The sequence below is a fragment of the Homalodisca vitripennis genome, chromosome 6 (genome assembly GCF_021130785.1).
Source record: "Homalodisca vitripennis isolate AUS2020 chromosome 6, UT_GWSS_2.1, whole genome shotgun sequence".
NCBI classification, from domain to species: domain Eukaryota; kingdom Metazoa; phylum Arthropoda; class Insecta; order Hemiptera; family Cicadellidae; genus Homalodisca; species Homalodisca vitripennis.
This window is the reverse complement of record NC_060212.1, coordinates 149,033,502-149,045,077: the sequence shown is the minus strand read 5'-3', so window position 1 is coordinate 149,045,077 and position 11,576 is coordinate 149,033,502. Positions and strand designations below refer to the sequence as shown.

Genomic DNA, 11,576 nt, shown 5'->3' with positions numbered 1-11,576 from the left:
TCTTTCACAAGCCGTTTTTAATGTTTTACAGTATATTGGGAAAACTTCATTAGTTTAGCTAAATCGAGTTGAACTGTTTAAGGCTATTAATGTTCAAGGAAATATAATGAAATACATATTTACGAAAATGTGATAGGAGAATTAAATGGTTGTTTATTAATTCTATTTAATAATTTTATCAGAGATTTCCCTTATTTTTTCTAACAGTCTCTACACTGAATTTCAATAATATTCTGTTACGGCACTTCATAGAGTGGCGTCAAAAAAATCAACTGACTTAATAAGTTGACAATTTTTCAGAGTTTAGCTACGCCACATATTTTTCAACAACTTGACTATAAGCTATATTTTATATCCTCACACACTTTCTTAGTTAGAACTCCACTAGTGCTGTGTTCCTGCATTTATAATGTTGGTAATCCTGTTAGAGGGAGTTATCTTGTATAACAAAAGCACTAACTACACTTGGATACCAGGTTTAATGGAAGCTGTGCTGAGGAAATGTGTTAAGTCACAACGCTTCAGCATCATTAGCGTCAGCAGCTGAGTACAATGAGTGTCAGCACCAGATCTCGTCATGTACGGTACAGAATAGAGGTAGAAGTCAAGTTATGTTATAGGGTGAGTTGGGGTATTTCCCAATTGTGTATTACGAATTCAAAATACTCGTTATTTCAAAATTGTTTATTATTACATCATTGAAAATAAATAATAATTAAAATTTCTTATTCCAAACCAATTAAAAATATTCAGTTCTACATTAAACAAAGTCACAAACGTTTTTAGATACGGTTATACCTGTTTGCCCTCTAATGAGGAATTTAATTTTTTACCAATGTAATAAATACCAAACAAATAGGATTTTCCAATTTTTGACGTACGATTTATCACGTTTAAAAATGTTACGTACATTTCGTCCCTTATTTTTACAAAATACACATAGATAACTTGGAATATAAATTATGATTAATAATGGAATGTATGTACACAAGTATTCCATAAAGCTGACCGTTTCAGAATATGCTTCTAGGCTTAAGGTAACTTTGTACTCAACAATTTTGATATATAAAAATGATTTTTTTCTGTACATTCTATGTTTTCTAAACATTTTAATGTACAGGGTGATTCAAAAAGAATACCACAACTTTATAAATTTATAACTCTGCGTAAAATAAAACGGGAGCTAAGTACTATCTGTCTGCGAAATAAGGAAGCTCTACAGTTTCATTTAGTTTCTCATTTGTTCACTTGAGACACTGCTGATAAGGTGTCAGCGTCAGTTGATGCCAAAAGATGGCGACTGCTAAACAGAAAGCTTTTTTGTGTTATTGAGTACGGCAGAATTGAATCGACGGCAGTTACTCAGCGTGCATTTCGAACGAAGTATGGTGTTCATTCTCCTGATAGGTGGTGTATCAAACGTTGGTATAAACAGTTTATAGAGAATGGGTGTTTGTGCAAAGGGAAAAGTTCTGGACGGCCACGCATGAGTGATAAAAATGTAGCACGCATACAGTAAGCATTTGTTCGCAGCCCAGTTAAATCGACCCGAAGAGCTAGTAGAGAGCTGCAACTTCCACAAATAACTGTATAGAGAGGCCTACAAAAAAGGTTTGTAATGAAACCTTATCATCTGAAATTGGTTCTAGACCTTTCTGCAACTGATAAGATTAAAAGATTTGATTTCTCTGAGTTCATCCTTGCTCAAATGGAAAAAGATGAATCTTTCCTTTCAAAGATTGTGTTTAGTGATGAAGCTACTTTCCACACTAACGGGAAAGTCAACCGGCACAATGTCCGTATATGTGGCACTGACAGTCTGCGGAAAACAATTAAGCATGCATGTGACTCGCCTAAGGTGAACGATTTCTGTGCAATATCAGCCAATAAGGTTTTTGGTCCCTTTTTCTTCGAAGGTGCTACTGTAACTGGACTACAGTATCTTGAGATGTTGGAGAATCGGCTGTACCCTCAGCTCGAACAAGAAGCACAACAATTCATATTTCAGCAGGATGGAGCGCCACCACATTGGCACTTAGCTGCCCGTGACTACCTGAACGTCAACTACCCGAGGCGATGGATCGGCCGCCAGGCAACCTGCGACAGAGCACTTCATCACTGGCCTCCAAGAAGCCCTGACCTTACCCACTGCGATTTTGTCTTATGGGGGTATGTTTAGGGATATGGTGTTTTGGCCACCTCTCCCAAACACCATTGATGATTTTAAACAAGAAATAACAGCTATCCAAACTGTTACGCCTGACATGCTACTTGAGAGTGTGGAAATATTGCTCGAGTGAACAAAAATTGTTTTAATACTCTTTTTAATGATGTGTAGCCTAACAGAAGTTTCTATTATGTTTCATCCATTAAATACAATTTTTTTTAAAGTTTTGGTATTCTTTTTGAATCACCCCTTATATTACATATGTGGTAGGCAAACATTTAACATTGAAAAAAATAATGCCTTTGTACTTTTTTACGTAAGTCAAAATAAGTTATATACAGGGTGTTTCCTAAACGTGTTCCAATATTGTGGTATTTTGTTCTAGACGTGAAAATGAGCAAAACAACTTCATATGGAGGTATGTCCTAAAACATTTAGTTTTCTATCTATCTGTCTGTCGATCTGTCTGTATGTGATTTTTATTAAAAAAATTATATCTTTTATACAAGTAAAGATTAAGTTTTGAAACTTTGCAGTTGTGTTGACCTTTTTGTATGCCCATTTTAGAAAAAAAATATGAACAAATTATCTTTACCCGTTTCAAAATGGCAGCCAATCATAAATTTTGATGTTAAATTCCGCAAAATCGATACCCTGTGTGAAAATTTTACAAGAATAATAAAATGTTATAAACTTTTTTCTAAATCTAGCAGTCGTTGTTTCATTAAAATTGAATAACAAACAACTAATTAGTACTACCAAACATAATACCATGTTTTACACATTACACATCAGGAAGTATAGTTTTCTAAACTGTTTTACTCTGAACAACTGATTTGAAAGTCAATAAGCTGATTAATGTGAACAGCTGTTTATTTAATATATAATATATAAAGCAGTTGTACAAGATAGCAATTCTATTACTTTTCATTTTCGTTGGTCTTATTAATCCAGCTGTCTGAATCACTCACAATAAAGCTGCTTAGGTGTTTACTTTCTTATTGTTATTGATTGTTTGTACTAATAATTTTTACACATCAAGTGTTTAGTTTTTAGGGATAATAGTTAATTTCAATCCTTTAAATTTCATAACATTAAAAAAAATAAGAAAAAACAAGTACGAAGGGAGTCAGTTTCACCCTCTTAACGGCAATCACAATAATACCAAAAATTTTATTTAATTAAACTTTAATTATTTTTTTTTAATTTTGCTCCTCTGCTGCTAGTGAAGTGTAATCTATCTTGATAATTCCGCTTTAGAAGATAAGTTTGTATTATATTTAAAATGTTTTTAATAAAAGTGACCACCTGCAAGAAAAAATACTAATGGTAACTTCATTACATACTTTATGAAGACATTTTTGAGTTGTTTGAGTCTTAAACTATTACCATTCATAAGATCCTGAGAATTAAGGTGAACTAACAGCAAGCCCAATATAACAATACACATTTGCGCTGTGTTTATGGGCAGCAACAATATTGTATGCTGTAATGGATTTTTCACGATCAGCTAGAGTATTTCTGAATTATTATGAAATAATAAGCAAATCGATAGAATATGTGTGGTAAGGCCATACAGGACATCACTGATAGTGCACAGAGAACATGATATTAGCAGCTTGGGCCTCGTATTTTTACTTAATTCACTAACGGTCCTCCCACACAAATTGTGTTTGAATGGTGAAAATTATTGTAGAAATACCAAAGATTTTAAATCACTGATGCAATATACTGGGTTGCAATAAAAATCCGTGGCTGATAGTACTCATCATTTCAAACAAAAAATTTCATATACACATAGGACTTTTAGCCCAACTAGTTTTAGATAAAGATTGTTTATACAACATTGCGGCTATCGGCTTTTGTCGAGACATTTCTCGACCAATGCTTAAATGAATTTTTTGTTTACAGTTAAGTATACTATTAGCCACATAAGTTTGTAACACTCTTTTGGGAACACCCTGTATATAAAAAAAAATCAGTGTACATACGCTGTCTATTACAAGAACGTAATTTTGACTAAAATTTTAACGAACGATTTTATGAACTTACCTACTTTGCAACTAGGTGTAAAAGTAGCTATAATAACATTAAATACTGAAACCCTTCAGAAAGACTTAAGTTTTGCATAAATGTCTTAAAGAAGCTGGTAGAAACTGTGTTGCTGGCCTCAACACATAGATGAAATAAGGATGCTAATCAAAACTCAAAATAAATTAAAGAGAAAAGGTATATAAAACGCAAATCAAGACAACGAATGCTAAACTACTGTACCGTAGGGTGCATGGAATCTCAAAGAGTTTTTATACAGATATATTGAGATTCAACCAAAAAAATAGTTTTCCCTGTTTTGCCAAAAAAATCCATTTTATTTACAGGTAGGTATAAAATATCCAACAATGTTAACCTACTTTTTGATCGTTTAATGTATTACTACCGGTTGTTATTAAAACATATGAAAATATTACAACACGGCCTATATATTTTAGCTTCGTAGAAGAATTATTTATCTTAAATACATTTCTTTATTTGAATTTTAAATAGGCTTGATCTGTAGAGACAAGATTAAGTTAGAAATAAAACGTGTATTAATTAGCTATGTGCATTTTTTCAATGGAATTGAAAATGTACATTTTAATGCGGGTAATATGTCAATGTCAAAAACTTCTTTCTTAATTGTATCTGTTTTATGAACAATATTTTTATTCAAATATGGCTTAATTTTTAAATATAGTAAGTAGGATAAACAAAACCAGTTGCCATTTTTTGTTTATCAGACTGAATGTACACACGGCATTTTCTGACATATGCTCGATTGATATACTCTTTATTTTTAGGCTCTAAATCTATTTCTGAAACATTTTTCACCAATCGCTATAATTTACAAAAACCTTAACACTGCGTATTGAGAGTTAAAATCCACCCTAGTTCAGGAGTTAAAGCCCGTAATATAAAATAATTTGCAAATACGTTCAAAACAATAAGTGTACCAAGGGACTTACTAAAATTTCACTTAATACCTGGCTATTACACCGACAGCATGAAGTGAAGGATGGGTACGTGTGGTCATCAGCACTATACAGAAAACCACAACATGAAATGGGACGAAGCCAACATAGAGACTATACGGTGTATGCAACCTTATTGAGAGTTCATGCATAAAATTAGCAGATTAGGTAAGCATATTGTTATATCTTTGTAACTATAACGATAGTTAATGTCGAAAATCATATTATTCTTTCTAATATTCTATCGTCAATAACAAACTTTGAACAACAAAATTATCACCCGTAATGAGATATTTCGTAAGCTGTATTGCTTAATCTTTGGTGCCCAATATTAAGTTATATATTTGTACGAAATCCGAATAAAATTGCAGTCTACTTCATATTATTACTCACCGTAACTTTGTAAGTGTATAATTTGATTTCTTCTATCAATGTTTTTATAAACGTGTGGTTGAGAAATTTCACCTGTTTTATTTATTTATTGTAATATATAACTGGACACTTGATATAATAATAATAATATTTTAACTATATTATTATTACAGTATTACTTAAAGTAACGGTCCAATTATTCACATAATACGTTGAAAAATCATGATTTTTAAAATCTTACACAGTTCGTAAAGTTCTCACAGTGGTATATTTATTTCTTGTTTTCTTCCTAAATGTTATCAAGTCACGGTGACCTTTGTTTGTCTCCCTCCAAACCACCCTCTCTATCCACCCCGTCACTGACTAACTGCTCCCCGGAGTACAATATCCGACAGAGGTGGTGAAGTCTTTTGTCTCCACAAATGGACAATTTGTCTCGTACTTTTGGATTGTGCTGATTTTAGTGTTAATAAAATAAATGTCAGTTTTTTGACATTATATGTCATTAAAATAATAAGTTGGAGCTTTTATGTTTATCTCAATAATCTCAGATTTAAAGGTTGAATTATGATAAAGTTATATATTTCTTCTTCTAAGTCACATACAATTAATAATATTGCAAACATAATCATATAACAATATTACTATACTATAATATTTTAATATAAGTTAGTTATGCTGCGATAAAATATGGTTCCAGTTTTAAATGGTAATAGATTGTCTTACACATCTAGATTTTCGGTTTTTTGTCTTCTCAGTTAAATTTATTTAGAGTTAAATACCATTTAATCAGTTGAAATAATTTTATATAACAGCATAACAGCAAAAATCCAGTCATCCAATATTATTTTACCATTTCAACGCCTATTTTATGTTAAAAAAACATAGGTTAAAACTAATTTTACTTCAAGCCAATGTAGTACAAGTATATAACACTCAATTACACGGAACAATGTTCTAACATAATTTATTTCCTTGTGCACACAGCCATTATTCATTTCAGACTTTTACATTTACTGTCATAAAAACAACCACAGTTATAATGAAAGAAGATCACTTTATTATCAATAACCCTATTTTCTGAAACTTAACATATTCCTTAATTGAAAGGCTAAAGAAATGTTATCTGTGTCTGTTTGTGTAATATTTTTAACATGAACTTGAAATTTCGCATGGTATTTACCATACACGTAACATTGAGTTTGATGATGATGATGAATATGAAATTCGGAATACTTATTCTGCGGTTTTCCTTGATTCTATCATGATAACGCTTAGCTGAATCCAAAGGATTGACATGCACCAAAACAGCAATCGTTGTTGCCTATATTATAGAAACGGAATTCATAAAATACATTTCGTCAGTCGATTTAATATTTTTATTTAATTTATTTCTATAACGCTTCAAGCGTGTTTTAATATTGTAATATAAGGCTTATTTTTGAGCAACTTACTCATTCTATCCTTGAATCAAACTGATTTAATCATTCGAGTGGTAATCCAAGGCTTTGCTTTCACGTCCTTAGAAGAAATTAAGTTCTTATTCATAGAGGATTGTGATAGAATATCTTACAAATTTTGAATAAACTTAGATGCAGACAGACTTACATTCTCGATCTTTAAAATTGGTGACTAGTTCCAGTCAGATCACTTATAACGACTATGTAAAATGTTTGCTAAAACTCAGCTAAATCCCATGGGGTGACATGCACCATAAATGCAACACTTTCTGCATGCTGCGTCCTAAATTTTTATTTTATACGTTACTTCTTTCTAGAAAGGACAGGCCTAAGGAAAAAAACCTAGTTTTTATAGCCTGTTGAGAGATAAGCTTCGTTCGTGACGCTCAGTCAACCAATACACGAATAAAACCTGATATAATTTAATACGAAATTTACCCTGATAAGACCGACATGACGTGCTGAATGTCGGCATTTAATGATGCTGAAGCAGCTGTCACTCACATTATATATGTGCTCCCAGAAGCTGACGCTATATTACACCGTTCCGCATTGCATAAATTTTAATTAGCTATAATGAGCGTGCATGCCGTTCTGCAGGTTCAGTGACGAAATGAGTTAAGTGTAGGGAGTTACTGATCGAAGTGGCTGTTAAAATCTGTTTTAGTTAAACAATTAAAAAAGAATTTTTAGAAATTTTGGATCTGTTAATGACAAACTCACAAATATCTTGTTTTCATCGTTAAACTACTCATTCGATTTATTATCTATCATATGGATTGTGTTGGTGGCTATATATTATCTTTATTACGTAAAACAATTATATTGGAAATATAACACTATAATAATTATATCAAGAAGCTATACTTTACAGTAGTTATGTAATATTTCACCGCTATCAATTGCTACGGATATTAACCTTTATGATTTTGAGGATTGAGTAAGTATTTCTTCCATATGTATACTACTTTGGAGATGAATAAGTAAGTTTGTGTCCAGAGACTCTCTAGCATAGATAGTTTTCATGATTTTGATAATACTATGACTTAGTAGTTCATTATTTTTATTTATACGGCTAAATTTCATCGTGGCTCTCATTAAAACATCTTAATATATCTGGGAATATTTTTTTTTATTATATAAAGTTAATATTAGAAAAAATTAGCCTCATAAAATGTCAAGTACAGAAACCTTTCCAAAAACAACTGTTCACACAAGGACCCAACGGCTAGACCAAATGAACAACCACTAACGGGACCTAAATCAACACTAGCGAATTTGGTCGACTGGAACTAGTAACATCAGTGAGTATCTAGGTTTGGCTCTACGTACTTTGTTTAAAACAATTTTATTTTACTGTACAATACTACGCTGAAAAACAGTACATAACTTTGTTAGTACTGTTAGTACCTTATGTACTAAGGTTTAGTATTACACAGCCATAAAAAAAACTCTAAGATTATTCAATAAATAGTAAAAAGAAACTTTAAATTTAATTACATCCAAAATTATTTTCCTTTTTGAAAACTATTACAGTACCATGCCACTGCTCCAGCAATGTAGAGACGGGTGAGGGATAATTATTGAATATTCATTACAATTTATATTTTTCGCTGTGATAACGTTCAATCCTTATAGATATAATGTGTTATAAATGGAAATAATTCTAATTTTACATGCAGTAGCAAAATATAGAAATGAACAGTATATTTATTAGTCTTAAAAACCTAGAAGACATTGGCACGAATTACAATAAACACAATTACTCAAAACACATCTGTTATTATATAGGTATACAGTACCTCTAAGAAGACAATACCTGGCCATCCGCAGTTTCTTTCCTACATATTCATAATTTATCTTTAATTTAGAAATGCTAATTCAAGTGATTCGATACATTAACAGGTGTTCTGAAAAACATATAGTACATATATTTGAAAGCCAAATACCATTGACCTACTTGATCACATCTCCTCAAAACTATAAGGCTTTAGACCATGAAACATTGCCCAAATATTCTTTACACGCTTTAAATGTGTACTAAAGGAAAGAGTTTTTTTATAATTTAGCTTGTAAAAGTGTTACATATTAAAAACAATTTTAATGTTACGCATGATGCCTACACCAATTTGAAGAAAAGACGCTGACGCCTGTTTGTTTTTTCGCGCTGTCTGCATGTGTTGATGATATTTAATATAATCGGATCCCAGATAAATTGTTTTATATTGCATTATAATATATATATATATATATATATATTATATATATATATATGTGTGTGTGTGTGTGTGTGTGTGTGTGTGTGTGTGTGTGTGTGTTGTGTGTGTGTGTGTGTGTGTGTGTGTGTGTGTGTGTGTGTGTGTGTGTGTGTGTGTGTGTGTGTGTGTGTGTGTGTGTGTGTGTGTGTGTGTGTGTGTGTGTGTGTGTGTGTGTGTGTGTGTGTGTGTGTGTGTGTGTGTGTGTGTGTGTGTGTGTGTGTGTGTGTGTGTGTGTGTGTGTGTGGTGTGTGTGTGTGTGTGTGTGTGTGTGTGTGTGTGTGTGTGGTGTGTGTGTGTGTGGTGTGTGTGTGTGTGTGTGTGTGTGTGTGTGTGTGTGTGTGTGGTGTGTGTGTGTGTGTGTGTGTGTGTGTGTGTGTGTGTGTGTGTGTGTGTGTGTGTGTGTGTGTGTGTGTGTGTGTGTGTGTGTGGTGTGTGTGTGTGTGTGTGTGTGTGTGGAAAAAGGCCAACATATTAATATTGATTAACTATATTTCGCATTACGCTTCTTCAGGTCAAAACAACATAACGAAACACATAAAATAATCAAAAACATACATGTAAACAGATAAATAAATTAATAAGCATAATATTCTTGAAATGATACACATATGTTCATACTGTGGGTGTAAAGATGTGATGAGTGTCCAGATGATTCAAATTTATCGAAGATTTAATCCATAGGGGAATTTAGATTTTGTGACAATTTGACATGCTTGTTCTAAATTTCTTAATTTTGATGTATTTGAATTTTGTATTGATCGTATTGGTTTTACTGTATATAAATTTTCAAAAGATTATTTGTGTATTTTACTATGAATAACTAATGAATGGTTTTGATTCATCATTATGCTTAAAATTATAACGGTGACCTGTCATTCTTATTCTTAAATTATTTGTTGTAGAGTCGATGTAGTCTTTAGGACATTGTTTACACTGAATTTGATATACTACATTTTTTGTATCACATGTCAAATTTCCAATAATTTTGTATACTTTTTTAGTTGAACTACTTTCAAATTTTGATGACTCTTGTATTTGATTGCACACCATGCATCTTGATTTATTACATGGATGTGCTCCTTTAAATTTAGTTTCCACATCAGAATCAGCTGGTAATTTTTGGTTTCGATATAATGTCCTTTAAAATAGGAGGTCTTTTAAAAACAATACGTGGAATACTTTTTAGAAATGAGTCTGTCAGTGGAGAGTTTTGAAGAATTTTGTAAGCTACTTTAAAAATGTTAATTTTGTAGAGACCAGGATGATATTGTGTTATTAATTTAGGCTCATCATAATATTTCTTTTTGGCATAATTACAAAACACCGCGGGGAGTTTGACTGGGGCGGTACATCTGTCAAAGAATAACGCAGGTGTCCTAAGGCCAGCTCAGCGAGGACAGAAACCTCGCGTAGAGTATTATTAAGGTTACTTTCATTGAGCTGTAGCTTTTCATTTAATAGCTTCTCAGGATATCCTCGTTTTAAAAAAGCATCATATATGTTACTAACGTAATTTTTAAGATCTTCACTCTCACTGCATAATTTGGTTGCTCGTGTAACCAACCTTTTGGGAATTGATCTTTTTACATATACAGGGTGACAACTGTTGTAGTGTAGATATTGAAAAGTGTTTGTAGGTTTTACATTAATTTTGTGTTTCAAGTAACCTTTCTTGATGTAAACGTCAATATCCAGAAATGTAACTGATTCTGTTGAAATTTTCCAAGTAAATTTTAAATTGTTATCGAAGGAGTTCAATGCGTTTAAGAAATCTAAAAGTTTTTCATTACTCTCTGTCCATAACATAAAAATGTCATCTATGTATCTAGACCAGAATAAAGGTTTAAATGTTTGAGAATGTAGAAAATCTTGTTCAAATTTTACCATAAAAAGATTTGCGTATGATGGGGCCATTCGGGTACCCATGGCTGTTCCTTTCTTTTGTAAATAAAATTTGTTTTGAAATCGAAAACAATTGGAAGATAATATAAAATTTATGAGAGCAATGATGAAGTTAGTGCTTGGTTTTGAATTTCCAGGTCTTTTATCTAAAAAGTGTTTCACAGCTTCCATACCTTTATTGTGGTCAATATTAGTATAAAAGGAAGTTACATCAATTGTAACCAACGTCACATTTGTTGCAATAGGTTGGGGTATTTCTTTTAATCTTTCAATAAAATGATCAGTGTTTTTCAAGTAGGATGGTACATTTTAGACAAACTCCTGTAGGTGTACATCTACAAACCCTGATATTCTTTCTGTGGGAGATGATATTGAGGCGACTGTGGGACGGCCAGGTGGTGATATCTTT

The 11,576-nt window shown here is 32.1% G+C and overlaps 1 long non-coding RNA gene across 1 annotated transcript; it reads right to left on the bottom strand.

Moving 5' to 3' along the window:
• Positions 1–1,249: 1,249 nt before the first annotated feature.
• On the bottom strand, positions 1,250–10,680 carry LOC124365280. Its single transcript, XR_006922731.1, has 3 exons — positions 10,590–10,680; positions 2,146–2,148; positions 1,250–1,259 (listed from the first exon to the last, which is right to left on the bottom strand). It is a non-coding gene; the product is annotated as an uncharacterized LOC124365280 (long non-coding RNA).
• Between the last annotated feature and the right edge of the window lie 896 nt (positions 10,681–11,576).